The sequence below is a fragment of the Heterocephalus glaber genome, unplaced genomic scaffold (assembly GCF_053883595.1).
Source record: "Heterocephalus glaber isolate CG9 unplaced genomic scaffold, H.glaber_assembly_v1.0 deba00001687, whole genome shotgun sequence".
NCBI classification, from domain to species: Eukaryota; Metazoa; Chordata; class Mammalia; order Rodentia; family Bathyergidae; genus Heterocephalus; species Heterocephalus glaber.
In genome coordinates, this window is record NW_028258412.1 from 15,049,647 (window position 1) to 15,071,325 (window position 21,679).

The 21,679-nt window shown below is 36.6% G+C and overlaps 1 protein-coding gene across 6 annotated transcripts in view; it reads left to right on the top strand.

The window, feature by feature from the left end:
- Positions 1-21,679, top strand: part of Taok3 (TAO kinase 3) — a 189,319-nt gene that overhangs the window by 45,277 nt on the left and 122,363 nt on the right. For 2 of the 6 annotated variants that reach the window (XM_087198101.1, XM_087198102.1), the window contains exon 2: positions 21,107-21,232. The exons of the other annotated variants lie outside the window; for them this stretch is intronic. The gene's annotated coding sequence lies outside the window, so the exon portion shown is untranslated. The remainder of the gene's footprint in view (positions 1-21,106; positions 21,233-21,679) is intronic. 6 annotated transcript variants of the gene reach the window in all.

The window sequence follows — 21,679 nt, forward strand, 5'->3', positions numbered from 1 at the left end:
GAGAAGTCACAATAGCATGATCTTGGCATCTGTGTCCTTTGTACTGTCCAGATCTCAAGAAAACCTTCAAGAACTTCTACATACAGGTCCTGAAAGGTGGTGCTGGAACTCCATGTCTCAGGCTGACATCAGGTCTAGGCCATCCTATTGAAAACCTACTCCAGTACTCATGAGAAGTCCACATGCAGGTCTTTGGGAACTGTTCTGTACATGTGTTCCAGGGTCTTGTAATTAACAGGACATGTCTACTTCTCCAGCCAGCTTTGCCATACCCTAATCTCCTAACTCAGAACCTCTACAAACTGTGAGCCAAAAAGCTGTCCTTCCTTAAGTTGTGGGTGTCAAGTATTGTGTCTCAGCCACAAAGAGAATGAATAAGACAGATTTGGGTACCAGAGGATGAGGATCATCATTGTGATTGTACTTGACCATGTGGTTTAGAAGCCTTTGGAATTGGCTTGCAGGAGGTGGTTGAAAAGATGGAGATGCTGGCTGGAAAAACCCTAGAATGCTGTAAGCAGAGCTTGATGGAAGATTCTAGTCAGAGTTCAGAAGACCAAAATGCTGACAATAATACAGCAGGTAAAGACCAGGTTTAAGAGGTTTCAGTTGGGAAGAAGGACTCCATTGGCAGTTGGACTCCAGACCATGTGTGTTATGCACTGGCAGAAAATTTTATCTACATTTTGCTCATGTTCTGAGACTTTGTGGGATAAGATTCAGGTCAGTGGACTAATTAATCTGGAAAAAGGTATTTCAGGGAAGCCTAATATTGAGGCAGTGGCATCAGTACTGTTGGGGGCTTTTAGCTAGCTTACTCTGAAATTCAAGAGCAGATGGTACAACCATGAGTTTAAAAGTTTAGAGTTTTGCCAGAAAGGAGCTTCAGTAAAGTCAGAGCCTGCAAAGTTGAAGCAGAGAACTTGGTTGCTGAAAAAAGTAGTATTAAAAAGAAGCCAAGTACTTTGAGTCAGAACTGTAGGAAGGATGCCTTGAAGGGTTCCATGAAATAGCAAGATCTTCCCCTTTGGCCTTTGTTTTGAGAAGAGAGCCCCAGGGCACCATGCTCAGAAGAATGGTTGCCTAGGGCATTGATTCCCCAGTACTTCATAGTCTTCAGCCATAGTTCATAGCCTTCAGTCATCCAGAGTCTTGGAGGCTCATGCAGCCACAATTTAAGGGGGCCTGGCTACTGCTCAAGCTGGTGGCAGACCTTGGCATCATCCACATGGTGCTGGATTTATAGGCATGCAGAAGGCAAGACTTATGGGTCAGGGAAACTTCTACGCAGATTTCAGAAGAAGGTCTGGGAGACAGGCCTTGTGTCCCCGAGAAAGCAGTGCATGTGGCTTTGGGAATGAAGCCAAAAGTGTAGTGAAAACCCCAGAAAGTTGGAGAAACCAAGAACATGGAATGTCTAAGGGAAGCTGCAAGGAATAAGCAAAGCCAGCCCAATTGGGAAACCATGAGTGGTACAGCCACCACCAGCAACACCAGAGGGATAGGGCCACTCAAGACCTTTGGAGTTCATATCTTATTGCCATGACTTGCCCCTGGTGCTGATCATGAAGCTACAGGATTTACTGTTTGCCCTGCTGGATTTCTATCTTTATCGCATTGGTTTCTATCTCCCTATTCCTGCCTCCTAGAATGGGAATGTTTACCCTGTAGCATTTTATGTTAACAGTGATTCTTTTTTTTTTTTTTTTTTTTTGGTACCGGGGATCGAACTCGGGTCCTTGCACTTGCGCAGCAGGCAGTGAAACCGACAGTGATTCTTTTGATTTTTACAGAGACTAATAGCTAAGAGTTTGCTGTAAGTCTCAGGAGACTTTGAACTTGGATTTTTCAACGATGCTGCAACTCTTAGCACTTTGGCAGCTCTTAGAGATTGACTACATGTATTTTGCATAAAGGGATGTTCATGAGTCCTTAGGGGCAAAGGGTAAAATACTGTGGTTTATACCTAGATGTGCCTGAAAAGCCTCATGTGATCATAGGTGGAGCTTTTGGGGAGGTGATTGGATTATGGGGGCAGTATGGCTGACTTTCTGTTGGGAGGTGGGGTCTGATTGGAAGAGGCAGGTCACTGAGGGTGTGACCTGGAAGAGTTTATCTATCTCCCTTTTTGACTCCTCCCTGACTTTCTTCTCTGTGATGCCTCTCTGCTATGCTGTCCTGCCTTGGAGCCAGCTAGCTGACTATGGACTGAAATCTCTACAAACTATGAGTCAAAATTAACTCCTTTAAGTTGTAAGCATTGGATATTGTGTCTCAGCAATGGAGAAAGTGACAAGGACAAGAACATTAAGTCTTCTAGTGCTTGAACACAGTATGTCTACTTATTTAGATTACTTTTGCAATATCTTGTGATTTTCATTTTACAAGTCTTTTCTTTTTTTGGGTACTGAAGATTGAACCCAGGACCTGATGCGCTAAATATATGCTCTACCGCTGAGCTACATACCCAATGCCTCATTGTACAAGTCTTTATGCCTCCATAGTTAAATTTACTTCTAAACATTTTATTCTTTTTGATGTATTATAAATGTGTTTCTTTCATAATTCCTTTTTAGGTTTGTTCATTGCTAGTATGCAAAAATACAATTGATTTTATACCCTGCAACTTTGCTAAATTCATTTATAAGCTCTAACAGCTGTGTGTGTGTGTGTGTGTGTGTGTGTGTGTGTAAATTCTTTAGGGTTTTCTAGATATAAATCAGGTCATCAAGGCCAAATATTTAATGTCATATCTTTTATAAGACCAAAAAAAATAATTTCTGCCAAATCAATACTAGTTCTTTCAGTTTGTGTTTTGTTTTTTGTTTTTGCTTTGGATACAGAATCATTTATTTCTATTTTTTAAACAAAGGAACACTAGTAATAAATATACTAAATTTTCTATTAATTTTTGTAATTTTTATTTTTGTTAGTACACGTTTGCAGTGCATAGTGATTATATTTATTATGGGAAGTAGGTACATGTACATAACATATCTCAATGCATTCCCTTCCCCTCCTCACTCTCCCACTTGCCTCTAAACATAAATAAAATTTCTAAAGGACCATAAGTAAACTGGTACATTTAACCAGACTCTCATATAAGTAGCAGTTATATTATAATTAAAGAGAAATTAAAAGGTAGGTTTATATTAACATCCATGGTCTGTAAACCTTTTTTCAGAATCTTGTAGTCGAATATTTTAAAACCCAACACTGCATCTAAATGTGTTAAGAGGACAGGATCACCCATTATCATTAGGAATAAACTGAGAATGATCTAAGAAATTAAATAATTGAAGACCATCTCTGAGTCACATATACATAGTGTCTATCCTATCCCTAGTGGCACCTTTGACATGTGCTTCTTGGCATCACTACTTCATAGTGATCTCTGCCACCTTCTCTCCTCCTAAGAATATCCCAGGAGCAACCACACTGTTCTGGGTCAGTACCATCACTCGTGGCCTTGGAGAATATCTGATCCGAAATGTACAACTTTCATTATTATTTCTGCCTCAGTTTGCCTTTGTCATTTATACTTATAAATTGAGTTAATTTTACCCCAAGCCCCAATTTTACCCTAAAGTTGGTTTGTTTTTTTTTCTCTTCTTGCTGAGTATCATAATAACCTCCAAAAATTGTCCAATCTTGTTCTTGCAGTTTTAGATACTCCTCTTTTTTGGGAGGCAAACTGGCTTCTTTTAAAATATTACAACATATTTCAGACATGTCTATACCCAATATCTATGAACATATCTTTTAGAATTAAGTTTTTCAAGAAATGCAGCATTTGTAATTGGCATCTCCTTTGAACTTCTTCCAAGTCTCATTCCTTTCCATTCACCCCCAAATCCTTCTACTCTCCAGAAGGTGGTATATATCTTTCCTTTTATTATTTGTGCTTTTATTTATATATCCTTCTAAAAACACTATGTGCTTCCGTGTTAAAATTTGCCTAAATTTTCATATATTCTACATATAGTTCTTCAACTTGCTTTTTCTTTCATTTCATTTTTGTGGTTTATCTATATTTTTAAATTTAGATTGAGTTCATTGATTTAAACTAAAGTATGGCTTTATACCATGTGATTATACCACAATTATCCTTTTCTCTATGGATGGATATTTAAGGCATTTCTCTCCTTTTTATATTTGTTTGTTAGTTTATAGCAGTACTGAAGATTGAAACCAGGGTCTTTCTACTTACACTACATCACCATCCCTTTTATAATTTTGAGACCATGTCCTATAAAATTGCCCAGGCTAGGCTCGAAATTGCAGTCTACCTGCCTCAGCCTCCTATAGTACTGGGATTATAGGCATCCACCATCACATCCAACTGTTTTGCTCTTTTTTTTAAACCATTACAAACAAGGCTTATATGCCTATGTGGAAGTCACATTGTGTGTACATTCTCAACTTTATTATTTATTACTAAACTATGCTGGTAAAGTGGTTGTGGTAATGTTTCCTTTATTCCTAAGCAAAAATGTGGTCTTCATAATGAATAACACTGCTAAAATTGAAACTTGGGATAGGATTTCAACTCCAGAGCTAATTGATTAGATAACTTCTGTCAAGTTATTTCATCTATCTGAGGCCATTTGTCCATCTTTAAAGTAAGGTCAGATTAAATATGATCTCTGAGCCCGGCATGGTGGTGCACACCTGTAATCCCAGCACTTGGGAGGTTGAGGCAGGAGGATTGCCATGAATTTGAGGCCAGCCTGGGCTACATAGTGAGCAGGGCTAGCCTGAACTATAAAGCAAGACCCTGTCTTAAAAAAAAAACCCCAAAATAAATAAGATCTCTGAAGTCTCTAACCTCAGTGCTCAATGTCCTGTGGCTTTATTGTTAATGATATATATGTCAAGAGAAAAACGAGCCATAAATTTTTAAAAGAAATAAAATATAACAAAGGACTAACATTACCAGTCCCTAAAATTCTAAATAAAACCAAAAGTTCAGTTTAGAATATTGTCAGGTTTCTATTTGCTGTGTCATTTTTATGTACTCTTATCTTTTTTTTTTTGAGACAAGGTCTCATTATGCAGTTTGGGCTGTATTTGAACTCACTTTGTAGCCCACACTGGCCTCAAACTCATGACTCTCCTCTTGTCTTACCCACGCAAATGCTGGGATTACAGGCATGCGCCACCATGCCTGGCTTATGTACACTATCTTAATTCAGTATACAATGTAAAATTATTTAATTAAATGTACCCTGATTTCCATTATTAGTTGTATTTTAATAGTACTTTTTAAAAAGATATGTTACCATACCAATAAGGTATTAAATTTGTATAAGCACTTTGTGGACTAACCTAAAAATCTAAGTTTTATATGAAACATTAATTTGTAGATAAAAGCATATTCAGAGTTACAGATATGTAACTTGGAAGTAAATATTTGGAAACTAACTCTTTTATAATTTAGAGACATCCTGTAACATTAATTTCAGGAAATACAGGCACATATGCAGTTACTGCTCTAGAAAATATATAGGTGATGTATGCTATGATGGAAATTAAAAGCATCATTGCTAAAAGATTTGCATTTTGAGGGCAGGAAGGGCCTTGAACTTACCTTCTTAGTCTCTTTCTCCACTTATAGGTGGATTCATTTTACTTCTGAAGAAAGGCAGGCTGGATAAGAAGCATGCAAGGAAAAGATATTAACAAATGCTTTGCTAAAGGGCAAAGATGACTTCAAGGACAATGATGTTAATTAGCACATTTGACTGAGCCACTAAATAAAATAGAACCATAACTATTCCAGTCTGGTTTCTTTTGAAGAAATTGTTTAGGTTGTTTTTTTGGGGGGGGGGGTTGTTTTGTTTTGTTTGGTGCCTGGGATCCAACTTGGGACCTTGTGCTTACAAGGCAGACAGTGGAACGACCGAGCTAAATCCCCAGCTCGGTTGTGGTTTTTTTTTTTTAGTACCGGGGATCAAACTCTGGCCCTTGTGCTTATGCAGCTGGCAGCAAAACCACTGAGCTAAATCCCCAGCCTTAGATTGTTTTTTAGTAGGAAAGATTTGGTTTTCATTTCCCTAAATTTTGGCTTCAGATTACTGTACTATTTATTTATTTATTTATTTAGGTACCGGGGATCGAACTCTGGTCCTTGCGCTTGCACAGCAGGCGACAAAACCACTGAGCTAAATTCCCAGCCCTACTGTACTATTTATTCATTTATGTTGTGTAAAAATTTACTATTAAAATATCTGACACAACCTCCTAAGGGAATTACTGTCAGTTTTTTTCTTTTGAAGTACTGGATTTTGAACTTGCTAGGCAAGTTCTCTACCTCTAACCTACATACTCAGCCCTTTTAAAATTTTTGTTTTGAGACAGGGTCTCGCTTGCCCAAGGTGGTCTCTATTGATCCTTCTGCCTCAGTGTCCCACAAAGCAATTGGAGGCATTTTCCACCATGCCCTTTAAATACAGTAAGATGCCAGTCTTAAAGTTATGAGTCAGCCGTTCTTTCTTTGTAATGGAGCTAAAAGTACCTTTCTTCCATGATGCCTTGCTTGACTTTTCTACTGGGATCCAACATTATCCCCACTTCATTGACTCTATACATGTGAATGTTAAACTCTCATTTTTCAAAGATTTTATTTTGTTTATTCTTCATTCTTTTTAAATAGTTATTTAATCTCTTTTCTGCATTTTTTTCCCTCTTTAGGGTGAGGGATCTTTTGTCAGTCTCATTTTCACTCTAGATTTTATTACAAGGCTCAGCAGAATAGAACCTCAGCAGATATGTACTTTTGATTGATGGAATTTCACATCTGCTGTGTTTTCCCAAATGTATTTTTTCTTTCCTAGTCTTTCAACACTCTCATTATGATTTTGTTGTTAGATATGATACTACAGGCCTCTGGTTAAGACTGGTGTTACTCAGTAGCCAAAAATAATGTCAGAGTGCAAGGCTGTGACAAAAGCTGTTAGAGACAAACAAAAAATTCATAGTAGAAGTGATACTCTGCTTTTTCTGTTGATTTATTATGCAACTGTGGGCAGTTAGTTTCCTTTAGCTTTGCTTTTCATTTCTTCATTTGTAAAATCAGACTAATAGAAGCTGTTTCGTAGATTTGTGAATAATTCAACTTTGTATCTTGAGATGATTAACAAGATACTAATAATAAACCATTAAAAATAATTATTTTAAATATTTCCTTACTACTATTCACTTCCCCAGTCAAAACAAACAAAAACAAACAAAAACACAACTCACTGCATTGTAATTTTTCAGGGCATGGCTAGTTGTAGATTTTTACAAACTTTCTGGGTAACTGTTTCTAAAATCAGCATTACTGTGTATTTTCTTTCTTTTGTTTTTTATCTTACAGTGTTGGAGATTGAACCCACAGCCTTGTGCATGTTAGGCTGTAGTTCTGAGCTTTATCTCCAGCCTTCATTTTTGTATATTTTCAAAATTACAATTGCTTATACAATTTAGCAATACTTCTTTCATAGATTTAATGCTAACAAATGTTAAATTATAAATTTAAGTATTATTTTAAATTTTAAAATCTGTAATAATGGGGACTCCCATAGGTTTTATTCATTTTGTCTTTATTTTCTATATAATTTTTGTCTGTGCTTTCTTGTATGAAATATACATGGGAAAATATTTTTGTAATAAATACTAACTTTTGAACCACTCAGAAGAATATTGGAATTATGGTAGTTTTCTGGTTGTAACTATTCTCAGATTTGGCCTTGAATTTCTTTAGCTTTGATACATGTAGAATTTTATTTTTAGTCTTTGGAATTCAGTAACTTAAATAGGATATTGTCTTAGTTACTTTTCTTGCTGCTGAGACAAAATACCCAACAGCCAAAGTTAAATGGAGAAGGTTTTATTTAGTTCACAGTTTGTAGAGGTTTCAGTCCATAATCGGTGTGCTTCAAGGCAGGCTGGCAGGGCAGACAGGCCTTGCAGAGGAGAAATAATTCTTGGCAGTTATAGGGTAGCAAAAGCAACGAGGACTTTAACTGTGTCTTTCTGCCCTTTTACTTTAACTTTTTTAATCTTATTCACACTACTTAAAATGGGTAGCACTCACACCGTTAATCTTAGTGCCCTCAGGCCTAGCATTGCACCATGAATCATTCACACACTCTAGATTCAGCTACCTGAAAAAGCGGCTTTGGGGGAACATATAAACACAAGCCTTAACAAATATGTTCCAGTGTTGAATTTTATGATTATTTTCCCTAAGATACAATGGTCCTTTGCATTTATAACTTCAAGTCCCTCTCTTATTCTTAGAAAGTATCCCTAATTATATGTATTTTATTATATTCCCATTATCTTCATCAAAGATACAGATTATGAATTCGTCCATCTTTCATGTCTATAATTTTCTGGGTTTTTTAACTTTCCTCTTTGGGTCATCTTCTTGTTATTTTTCCAATTGTACACTCCATCTTCCTTACCCTACTTTTTTCAGTAATACCAGTTCTTTGTGCTCCTTCCAGTTCTGTCTTTATTAATTCCTGTAGTGATCTTATGTTTTCTTTTCCTGCATCTGTCAATTTCTGCCAAATTATGTTTCATTCCCTGTATTCGACCATGATTTTTTCTATTAACTTATATATCCCTGCTCTGAACTCCTATTTCATATACCATTTACTTCATTGAATTGTTTTTTAATTCACTGGGAAAATGTTTTGACACAATTCTGTCTGCTATATGACATTTTCTTTCTGAAAAGAGCTCTTCATCTGTCATTTTTCCTTATTTATGTTCTGTTGGATTTTTTTAATTCTATCTTTACATAGACCTGATGCTGTTTCCCTTTTGTAATTGAGATTAATTCTCCTTTGTGTTTAGGGATTTCTATGGGGAAGTTTCCAAGGCCCTGTTTTAAGCGAGCAAGAATTTTTTTCCCCACTTCATGGTAAAGATCCTTATAACATTTTTATTGGTTCATTCTTTTAACCTTTATTTTTACCAAGATAACATATTTGTAGATTTGCTGCATTAACTTTCTAAAAAAAATTTTTGCTAGTACCTGTTTGCAATACATAATTGACTACATTCATTGTGGGGAGTTGATACATGTACATAACACATTTTAATTCTTTTTATCCCCTCCCCTTCTCTTCCCTCTCACTCCCTCTGCTACATTAATTTTAGAGAAAAAGGTCAATATAAACTGTTGTTTGGATACAATTCATTAATTATAATTAAAAAGATCCTGCGTGAATATCTGTGAAACACATGTAAGAAAAAGGAGGCTATAGAAAGTCTGTGGCCATCTACACAGATTTTATAAATAGAACCTGTATCTATTACTTATGGATGAACTGTGGAAATAATGTAGTTTAAAAAAATGTCTTTTTTTTTTAAACAGGGTCTCCTTGTGCAGTTCAAGCTGGCCTCAAACTCAAGGCAATCGTCCTGCCTCAGCCTCCTGAGTGCTGGGATTATAGGTGTGCACCACCACACCCAGCTATAAAATGTCTTTTGAATGTGTATAGCTTTCTCACTGCATTAAAACCCCAAATCCAGAACTTATTAAGGGTATTGTCACCCTGTGGCTTACACATCCCTGATTTTCTATCCTGTACTTTAAATCTTTCTTCTGTCTTCTCCATAATATGAGAAACAAGCTACCAACATCACTAAGTAGATGTAGTAAACATGTATATATAACTGTTTGTGGTATAATAGAGGGGTGATTATAAACATTTCATATATTATATCAAATGAATATTGTATATTAAATTGGCAGAAATTGATTCAAACAAAACTTTTTTTGTTTATTAATGGTGCTGGGGATGAAACCCAGGACCTTGCACATGTGAGGCATGTGACCTAGACCTCTAGTCCTGGTTAATTTTTATACTGCCTTCTTTTCTTTTTCTTTTTTTCCACTAACTCCAAGAAAAATGAGATGGCAATTTGGAAGATTGAATATTGCTGTTTGAACCAGTCAAGGATATTCCCCAAGTTCAATAATTTTCCAAAGACACAGATTTAAATAGAATCCTTTATGAAGCTTCATAATGTGTGAAAAACTTAGCCTATTTGTATGTTAGAGATGCACGTATTTCGCATTTCAGAAAGGCCTATACATAACTCACCAAATGTCAGAAACAACTAAAACTGCACTGTTAGATTTTAAACTAGTTACGAGGTAGAGGGGAGTTGTCTGTGAGAGGAAAGGATTCAAAAAGAGTTAGTGAAGAGGAACAAGAAGAGCTCAGCTTTTGAGCTACAAGTAATGAGTGTGGATACTCTGCTACAGCACAGACGGCCTAGAGAAAAAGAAAACCACCATCTGGAGGCCGTGGTTGAATGGTGGAGACAAGGGTTGTTTCAGGAAATTGAAAGTAAGGAGATAGCAACTTAAACCTATAAGCTGTTTATGCATCTGAGAGTTAGATGTCCACATTTTTGTTTTTATAAAAGCTAATATGTTTTCATTTTTAAACAGTTTAGTGAAAAAAGGAGAAAGTTTCTATTAACACCATTTAAATTTCATAAAGAAACACATTATAGACTTCTGGTGTCCACTTTTTGGGGAGCCATTTTTGGGTACGTACTTTGCCATGTAAAAGTATGTACCGGAAACTCAACTGGGAATCAGATGCCACTCATAAAACATCAAAGTAACAATCATCGATCTTCCTGTCTTATCAGGATGTTAATTAAAGCAATTGAATGTGATTAGATATGTGAAAGCACTTTATAGAAACGTCAGCTCTTAATGTTGTTATTTTTTAAATATAAAAAGAGGTCAGACTTGATCCAAGCAGCCTGTTTTAAGCGGCTATTGGGAACATGTACTAGCAGCTCTCATGTAGACAGCCAAACCCTTTTTTACTGCAACCAGTACAAAAGGTAAAGCTTCCCACCCCCTTGTACTAGGGATTGAGCCCAGGGCCCTCACACTGAGCTATATCCTCATTTTGAAACAAGGTCTCACTAAGTTGCCCAGGCTGGGCTCAAACTTTTGATCCTCCTGCCTCAGCCTCACAAAGTGCAAGGACTACACTACAGGCCAGCCTTCCAAAGTTCTGGGACTACAACCATCCACTACCACCACATCCATCTTACTCACTGGAGCAGCATGCAGCCTAACATTTTTAGTGTTTGAGTAATAAGATACCATTTCTTTAGGTAGAGAGTTCAGCATTTAGAACTTTTTTTTTTAAAGGAAAAACGCCCTGAATTTCATTAACAGTTTGTGGAGGAAAGGACTACTTCTAGAAACGGGTAGAACTAGGCTATCAGGTGCTTGGAAATCTTTTTAACAGCAGGAGAAAAGAGCGGGTAGCCACAGCTGTTCTCTTAGACCCTGCAAAAATACATATGCATACCCATCCTCATCCTTCCTTTGCTGAGTGAAACTGAAGGCAATAGTTTCTGTCTCCAGTTTCAGTTCTCTTTCATCCTTGTTGAGAACAAAGATAGCAGATCAACTAAATGTAATTAGTATAAGAAGTAGTATGGAATGGGGGCATAGATATCTATCCCTTAGAAGGAAGGCCAACAAAAACAATTGAATAGCCTTGGGACCCTAGTGCCAGGGTTAGGTCTCTACTTTTTTGTATTACAAATTATTTCAAAAAAAGATTATGAGGACACCAGTGCAGGGGCGGTGGGGGGTGGGGGGGTGGGGTTGAAGACTGGAAGGTTGATTCATAAAGTGGTAAAAAACAGGGCGGAAAACCTCAGTACTTCTGGCACAATTAGTCAGGAGATGTGTCAGCAATTCCTGAGGCAAAGATACAGTCTATAGAGTTTAATTATGAGTAAAATTATTATTCAACTTCAACATAATTATTAATGATTTTGAACTATCTGAAAGCTGTTATGCAACAGGGTGGCTACAACCATACTGCTGTTATTATTTTAATTAAAATTAAAATCATAAATTCAGTTTATCTGTTACATTAGCTAAACTACAAGTACTTGATAGTCATATGTTATAAATAGCTAACATATTGAATCATGCAAATGATAGACTATTTCCATCGTTATGGAACATTTTATTTGAAAACACTGATCCTAGAACAAACTCTGAGAGTTAAAGTTTAATGTAAGTATATGCTACCTAACAAATTATTAATTTAAGTAAAAATGCAGTATATAAAGTAATTTCCTATTAAAATGGAACCTACCATCGTAGCTTGGTTATTCTAGGCACAAATAATACTCCTCCCCCACCCCCAAGACAGGGTCTCACTTTGTAGTTCAGGCTGGCCTTGAACTCACTGTGTAACCCAGACTGGCCTCAAACTTGCAGGGATCCTCCTGTTTCAGCCTCCCAAGTGCAATGGGCATCCACCACAACACCCAGCCTCAAATAATATTTTTTAAATGAACAGTAGGATCCACTAAATAAAATTAAAGACAAATTTATGTCTTTTAGCTGCTAGGACTTGAGAAAAACAAGGGTGATAAAAAAATTATGAAAAGTTTCACATCCACTCACATTCCATAAGAACGTAAGTCAAGATGAAACAATTTAGCAAAGCATTGATAGGATTAAAGTCACTGATAATAAGGAACAGAGTAAGAAACAGCTACAATAAAGGCTCAAAGTACTTTCTAAATTATTTTTTATGAAAATATGATGTCCTCTGGAAAATCTTAGAAGTGATTTCTGTAATACAATTTATGCATCATGAACAAAGATTAACCTAACCCTAAGTTAGGTTATTATTATTACCATATCCAAAGCAGTAGGGAAGGAAATTGAATGACAGTTGACCCAACTTTTGACCCATTTAAAACAGTAAAAATGTGCATAGTTACTTTATAATCCTTATATGTGGTCTAAATAGACTATCGTATTTAATTATTTCATTTATTAGTAATGGATGAAGATTATTGAGTCCTCATTCTTTGTGAGCCACCTTGTTTATCATTTTATGAACTGAATCCTCACAATAAACAGTACTGTGAGTTAGATACATTTATGTTCTTTTTACAGATAAGGAAACTAAACCTTGGAGAGATTTGAAGCTGTCTTATGGTCATATGACTAGTTAGGGATGGGCCTGAGATTTGAATTTAGTTCTGCCTTAACCAAGACCTGTGCTCTTAATCTTTGTAAGTAGCCTTACAAGCAACAAGCTAAAGACCATACTAGTAGATAGCAGAGTGAAATGTAAATGCTTGCCTTTCTAACCCATTGTTATATTCAAACCCCTACAAAGATAATCAAGTTTCCTAAACATTTCAAATGTTAAGAATTGAGAACATTGTCTGAATACATTACTAAAGACATCACACATTAAAACAAACAGAAATACAAGTTGTATTTTTGTAACATTCAAACATTAAAAGCCTTAAAGCAGCACAGATGATATTTATCAGAAGTGTGTTTTTCAATTGTCTTGATTTCAGATTACAGTCTTTTTTAGAGAATATTGCAACCATACAAAGTTGTTAGAGAATATTTAGGAAGTTTCTTACTATAAACATAACATAATTTTTCTAGAGTGGGTTATGAAGAAATAACCAAATAACATGCCAAGAAGTCTAGAAAGAGAGGGTTAATCATTGAAGACCAAGTAGTGAGCTGGAGATGTAGCTCAGTGGTAGGGTACTTGCCTAGTGTGTATAAGGCCCTGGGTTCAGTCCCCAGGAAGACAAAAGAAAACAATGAATGAATGGCCAAACAGTGAAGGCTTCATCTTGGTTGATATAGTTTGTAGTCAGCCTAGTTCAAGCAGCTCATTTCTCTATTCCCTGAGCCCTCTGACGTTTCTGGTGCTCAGTAGGAGAAACAGCGCCAGTTGTGAAACTTGCAGAGAGCAAAAGTTAAAGAGAAGAATATTCCCTTTAGTTTTCTTTGGTGGAATTTCCCTCTGAGTGAATGAAATATATTTCAGCCAGTTGAATCACTGAACTGTTTTATTGCTTTGGAGCTCATAAAAGAATTTCTTCTGAAAACCACTGCTTGCCATTTCAACAGCTTAAAACCATAGTCTATTCAATCACTTCATAACAAAGTCTCGTAGATAATGACTTCACTGAAACAGTGCCAGACTGTCTTCAGCAAAATGTTGTTGGTATGAAGCTTCAAGGAAGGACAAGACCAGGAATATAAAAAGAAGAGTTAACTGCACTTTACTTATTGGTCAACTTAATTGAAAATATGGGGAATAAAGAAATAATTAACAAATAATATGTGGCTTTACCTTCAAGAAACTGAGAGAAAATAATTCATATGACATCATATGAAATTTGTGAGGTAATATTAATATGGGAAATGGCACATTGATAAAAGTCAATGCAAAAGAATGTTTTATAACATTATTTTGTTGTCATGGAGTAGATTGACTCAGTCTTACAGCAACTATTCTTGTACAAGTATTGCCTGACAAACATTGTTTTAGGTGTTGGAGATGTAACAGTGAACACAACTACCTGAGAAATATGTCCTTATAGAGTTTACCTTGTGGAAGAGGAAGACAGAACCTATGCAAATTAAGGAAAATACATAGTATATTAGATAGTGATAAATGCTATGACATAAAAACACACACAAGGATAGGGAATGGGGAGCTTGAGGTTTTTCAAAAAGGGTGGTTAGAGTTTAATACATCTTTTATTAAAATTATATTTTTAGTATAAAATCTGCAGTTGAAAGAGGGCCAAACCTTCCTGTCAAGTGAAAGGAATTCAGTTAAGGAATGAGAATGATGTCAGGTGAAAGGAAGGAATGTTTTATCTGTTTGCTGGTCTTGGGTGTGTTCTTCCTTCGCTTGGGTAGATGTTTAAGAGTATATTTGGTTTTTGGTAGTGTCAGCTGGCCCCTGAAATAAAATGGGGCAGTGTTATTAGAGACATTATTTCTGATAATAGAGTACAATTTTACTCATCTTCCCCTGAGAGCTCAACACAAACTGCAGTTATGGAGGACATTTTTACAGAATAGTGTTTGTGATAGTGGGATTTTTTTGCTTATAGAAAAAATGTTACTCAGTCCTGCTAAAATACTGAAAGGTCCTCTTAGTTAGGAAAATCTGTCTGTTCCCATATTTCTTTGCAATACCAAACCTATCGAGATATTACCATTGCATAGTTATTCTTTTATTCATCTACGTTATTCATTTACAAGTAGATTTTTTATGCATTTCTAAATATTGCTTGCATTGCCACAGGCTTTTTTTTTTTTTTTTAATGACTAAGTATTAGCTGGCTTTGTCTCTTCCGGTTCTCTAACCCTTCCTTTTTTCCTTTAGGCGTGCCTATCCCAACCCATGCCTGTTCTGGCTAACCGAAAACAGTTTTCTCTAAGATCACCAGTTATTTCTATTTTGCCAAGTTTAGTGTTCTAATAAAGGTTGAAATCTTTATTTCAACTTGTTCACTTGATCTTTTTGGGAAATCTCCAAATTGCATTATATCCTTTAAGTGAAATAAATGAAAGTATATCATAAGTACCTGCTAAAATACTGTATCCAACAGGAGCTAGGGATACAGCTCAGGAGCTAGGTGTACACTTGCCTAGCATGTGTAAGGTCCTGGGTTCCATCCCCAGCCCTGAGAGAATTTTTTTTTTTTTGGTACCTGGGATCGAACTCGGGACCTTGCATGTGCAAGGCAGGCAGCACCACTGAGCTAAATCCCCTGCCCTCCCTGAAAGAAATTTTTAAAAGTACTTAGCTTATGATAATTGAATGTAAGTGTATTGAGTATTACTTTCTATCTTGGTTCAGTTCCAACCCAGTGTTATCACTTCTTAGCCTTTTGGCTAAGATCAAGTGTAGTTCCAGCCCAGTGCTTTACACATTATAGATATTCAGTGTGCTTTGATTTGCTTTATGAATAAATGAATGGCTGAACCAGTCACTTCTTCTCTGTCTCCTGTCATGGTTCTTTGTGACTTCAAATATGTATTTAAGAACTTAACAGCTTCCAGTAGGGTCTCAAAAAAGGAAAAAAAAAACCCTATGTATTAGTAACTGCACTGAAAGTATTATATTCATTATATCATTTATTTCTCACAACAATTGAATACAGTGGTTATTCTTTACATTTCAATCTTTTACAGGTGAAGAAAATGAGAATTTAGGAATTCTAAGTCACATAACTAGCTAGTATACAGTGGTGCCATCAGTTACTCTGAGATTGTTCCAGAGCACCCAGATACATTGACATGCTAAAGCTAGGCATGGGTAGCACATGCCTATAGTCCCATCTACTCAGGAGGCTGAGGCAGGAGATTTATTTGAGAATAGGGGATCAGAGCCAGAGCCAGCCTATGGGCAGCATAGTGAGACCTAGGCTCGTTAATAATAATAATAATAACAACAACAACAACAACAACATTCCATCCCATGCTCCCACTGTCTGCACTGGGTTATCCCACCATCATATTGAACTCATTTAAAACAGACCTCATGAATATTACCACAAATTGTACTCCCTGATTTAGTCAGTGACAATCACATTATCCTAATCACTTAGACCTGAAAACATCTTAACTCCTATCTCTTTTCCATGTCCTTATCCTAACTGTCACATCTGCTGATACAGTATAATTCCCAAGGGCTATACAAATACATGACTAATCCTTCCACACGCCTACCACAGGTTGAAGAGCCTGAGAAGTGTCTTTGTTATTTCCTTTAATTAATAACTTCCTTATTTTCTCCTGTCATTTTAGAAACATATAGTTTCAGCACTAATAACTTGAAAATTGTATACTTACTTGAAACTATTTCCCTGCCTTTTCACACTCTGAATACACACACACACACACACACACACGCACACTCCTTAACAGTTCTTCCTGCAGATAGGAATGATTCTTTTTTTTGGCTGAGTTACTTATTCAGAGGCCTCCAGGAGATGTCTCCTTAGTCTCTGTTGGATGACCTGCCCATCCCTAGATCTATCTCTGGAAATGGCAATTAAAAGGTTACCATAACTAGCTTAGACCTATTAAGCCTCATTGTATATGGTGGGCAGAAAGTATTCTATCAGCAGAATAAAGGGAAGAGCTGTCAGTCAGACAGGCAACCAGCAGGCAGGGGCTGCCAGAGCATTCTTTGTCCAATTTGGATTTGTCCTAGTCAAAGCATCTGTACCTTCTTCACAAGCCATCTTTCTGAGAATAAATATTGTCATTTTCTTCAAGAATGGACTACAGCGTATAGAATATTTATTATGAGATAATTTTAAAAGTTAGAAAAATACTATCCCCCCCTTTTTAAAGAACATGTCAAAAAAATAAAGAACATGCCATTTATAGGAGCATCAAAAACAGAAAACATAAACTACCATTTCCTGGCAATAATAGCTAATAGCTAAAAGAAATTGAGTAATTGTGATTTTAAAATGTGACGGTCTTCTACTTGAAATATCTCATATAATCCCTACAACAATCTCTAAGGGATGGGTATTTATATTATATCTGAGGCTAGGAGAGGTTAAATTACTTGACCAGAAACACAATTCAAACACAAGTAATCTTGCATCTGAGTTAATGTTCTTAACTAGCACATTAGACTGCCTTCAGTAGTGAGCAAGAGAGATGAGCTCGTGCCAAAATCTTCTAGGCTCCACAATCATTCATCCTGAGACCTGGGGCTCTTGACCTAATTTTTCTTCTTGCCAACATTTTTGCCCTGGCTCCTGCCTCCTCCAACACAGTATAGATGTGATCAGGAAGGTTAGGGTACTGCAGGTCACCATGATTTCCTTCCTAGATCTGCCCTGAAAGTCATGCTTTGTTTTATCTTCCCCACTTAGAGGTTAGTGAATAGGATATACAGTGACCAAAACCAAAAAAACCCTACTAAAACAATATCAGAAAGCATACAGATATTCTAAAACATTGTGAGTTTAAATTTTGTTCACAAGAAGGTAATTCTGTGAAAGGTAAAGGGTAATAGTCTGAGAAAAGAATATGATTACCGTAGACCATTTTTGGCCTTTCATACTTATGACACACTCATTTTTGTCTTTCTTTGAACTTGGAGTATTCTGACCACTACTTCTGGTTTGTTTTGTTTTTGTTTTTACTTCTGGTTTTAATAACTGCAATTTAAGTGAGAAAAATAAAAAACTATCTTGTTGAATCCCCATTCATGAATTCTGGCTTTGGGAATGAGTCTAGCTATAGAGAACAGGGTTGCTTTTGGTGAGAAAGGTCCTTAAAATTTTAATAAACACTTAAGCAGACTTTTACTATTGAATTCTCTCTATACCAGGCACTCTGATAATGCCAGGGTTTTCCATTTCTGTTTTTTTTTGTTTTTTAAGTTTCCATTAACTACTGTGCTCTGATATTTCCACCTCTTTGCACCATCTGTGATGGTGACTTTTGCAGCTGCCTGTGGCATTAAACTATTTAACATTTATCAGCACCAGGGAAACCCAGGCAGGAATATCTGGAGAGGGCAAAAATCTATAAGACTAAAACATTAATACTTGAAGGAGAACTGGATTTAGCTATTTTGGGCTGTATGAGAGAGACAAAAAAAAAAGAAAGAAAAAGAAAGAAGAACGAAAAGATGAGCAGAGATCAAGAAAATAATCAGGCCACTCACACATAAAATTGTTGAGAAACAGAAAGAATAGAATTCAGGAAGAAAAGAGCACTTTACAAAATATTCTTCCTGTATTACAGTGTCTGCTGTCTCTCTCTCTCTTTCTCTCTTTGAGAAAAATTATTTAGAAAACTTGCTCTGAGTTCATCTGTACTTAGGGTGGGTTTTAGGTTTGTAAGTTTTCTGCACTATGCTAATCCTGGCCTCTTTAATACTGAACTCTCAACTCTCCCACACAAACAGATTCTCTCAGAATTATCTTTTATCGCTTGACATTCAGCTCACATTTACTTTCTCAGACTTTTAGAAGTTACCACTCAGACAGATGCAAATTCAATGTCCTGACTGCCAAAGTGTGGAGCAGAAAAGAGACTTCCTTTTACACTTTCCATCTTTGGAGCCTTTGGTCCTGCTCTTTGAGCCTTTGCTAAATAGCAGACGGTAGGGCCTTGTTCAGATGAACAGGAGTGCATTTGCATTACTAAGCTTGCTGTCTCTAGTTCCAAAAAGAGGCTTTACAATTTCCTTATCAGCAAAGGGTTGCCTTGATTTCCTTTGATGATGCATCCCAGCTGACATTCTAGACCTAGCACAAAACCAATTCATACCCTGGTGAAATGATCGCACCCAATAATTCTGCATTATTTGTACATATTAGGCTTTAATTAGTTAATGGGATAGATGAAGAAGAAAGTCCAAAATACCCAGTGTCCCCAATTTGAACTCCATCAGAGAAGCTTGACACTCTCAACAGAAACTTGCAGGAATACATTTCCATTGTACCTGCTCTCCCCCAGTTGTCAGTCACAAAAATGAACATTTAAAGTTTTAATAACCTCTAGTAATTTAAACAGAACACAAAGAGAACTCTATAAATAATTCACAAAATTGTGGGAAACGTTAAGTAACTGAGATTTATAAAAAGCATCTCAAAACACATTTTGCACCCTTTTTGATTTGCCATCATGGACTATGGTTTATTGATTTTTCAAAGGTGGGTACTGTATTCTGAACTCAAAGTAACTACAAAAGACAAAAAGTTGTGTAAGTCTGTTAAGTGTTTTATTCTCATTGGGAGATGTTTATGAGAAAGAAGAAAAGACAGTGTTTGGGGGGGGTCCTATTTTTTGTTTTAACTTTTTTTGGCATAATTATTCTCTCAATTTAATATTATGTTTTATACTACTGTTTGTTGTCATCTCGCAGTGGGGGTGCTGAGAAATGTGTCATTCGGCAGTTCTGCCTTTGTGTGAACATCACGGACTGTGCTCACACAAACCTAGAGGGTATAGCCTCATACACACCTAGGCCGTTCCAGATGACCTATTGCTCTTAGGCAAGTCGCTGTGTTAGATGTAGTGGGCAGTTGTAACAATAAATACTTGTGTATATCAACATCACCACAAACGAAGATGGCTCCAACATTACTGTGGAATTTCTCAGCACTACTATAATCTTACAGGACCAATGTATACACAGTCCATTGTTGACTAAAATGTCATTATGTGATGTGTGACTATATGTACATTTGTTTTGTTTTTGTTTTCTTGAGAGAGGGACTCACTGTGTAGTCCAGGCTGCCCTTGAACACACTATGTAGCTCACACTGGACTCAAACTCGCAGTGACCCTTCCTGCTTTAGCCTCTCAAATGCTGGGATTCCAGTCATGCACCACCAAACCCGCTTTATATTTATATTTATACATAAAATCAACTCTTAACCACCTCCACTGCTATTTCTTTGGTTCAAGCCACCATCACATCTAACCTGGGTTATCCTAGCAGCTGTCTAGCTGTACTTCTTTCTTCAGTTTACGCTCAATAGAGAGGGGTCCTTTAAAATGTAAATCAGATTTCAATACCTTTCTCCTGAAAACCCTGCCTTGGCTTCCTATCTCTGAGTAAGAACTGGAATCCTTACACCAGGACTATAGAAGGCCATGTGTGATTTCCCTGCCATTTCTCACTCCGGCTTTATCTCCCTTGGTTCATCCCTGACTTCATTCTGCTCCGGACACCCAGTTCTCCTTCTCACACCTCTCTGGGCCTTTGAGCTTGCTGCATTCTGCGTAGAAAACTCTCCCCCAGATATTAGCATCTGCTTCCGAAATTGAGAAGAGTTAGATTTCACATTCTCATTGAGCTCAGTCCCACTTGCCCTGTTTAAAGTTGCAATCTGCCCCCACACATGGCATTCCTCATCTCATCCTGTGCTGCTTTTATTTCTCTCTCTCTTTCCAAAGCACTCATCATTCTTTTAATATACCATTTTTCTTTATATTTATTTTCTGCTTCTTTCCACTAAAATTTAAGCTCCACAAGAATAGAGAGTTTTTTATTGTTTCTCCAAGTGCTTAGAGCTACACACAGTAGGTGTGAAATAAACTTATCTGTTAAGTGAATTATGGATACTTTGAAAGTACAACTCAGATCACCCTGTCTAAATCGATATTGTTTAATTTTTATTAGTACATGTTGATAGTGCATACTGATTACATTCATCATGGGGAGTTGGTACATGTACATAACACATCTTAATTCTCTTCTCTTCCTCCTATATTTTTTAGAATTATATGACATTATTATAAGAGTAGAAGAAAAGAATCACATATGTATGAAGGAAAAGATGAAAGAGTCTGTTTTCCAGTTGAGGAAACAACTGTGTTCATAGCAAACCATTAATACAATACCAGGTAAAGATGAGATATGTTATAGTAAATATACAAATGAAGTTCCCTGGAAACTGAATTCTGATTGTCACAGGTAGGGAAAGGGGTGAGATTTAACTGGGCCTTATAGAAACACTTGGATTTTGACTATTTTGTTATTGTTGTTTTATTTTGGGGGTTTTTGTTTGTTTGTTTGTTTTGTATTTTAATCTGGGTCCCACTGTGTGGCCCAGGATGACCTTGAATTTATGGTGATCCTCCTGCCTCAGCCATCCAAATGCGGGGATTATGGTCGTGCACCACCATGCCTGGCTAAGGATTTTGACTTTTAAGGAAGTGAAAAAGCTCTGTGCTAAGTAAAAGACACAAGAGAACTGAGGAACCATGAAGGTATCCGGCATAATCAAACAATAAGTAGGAATCTGGTAAACTTGAATTCAAACCATATCTTTGTAGCCTTGAGTACCTTTC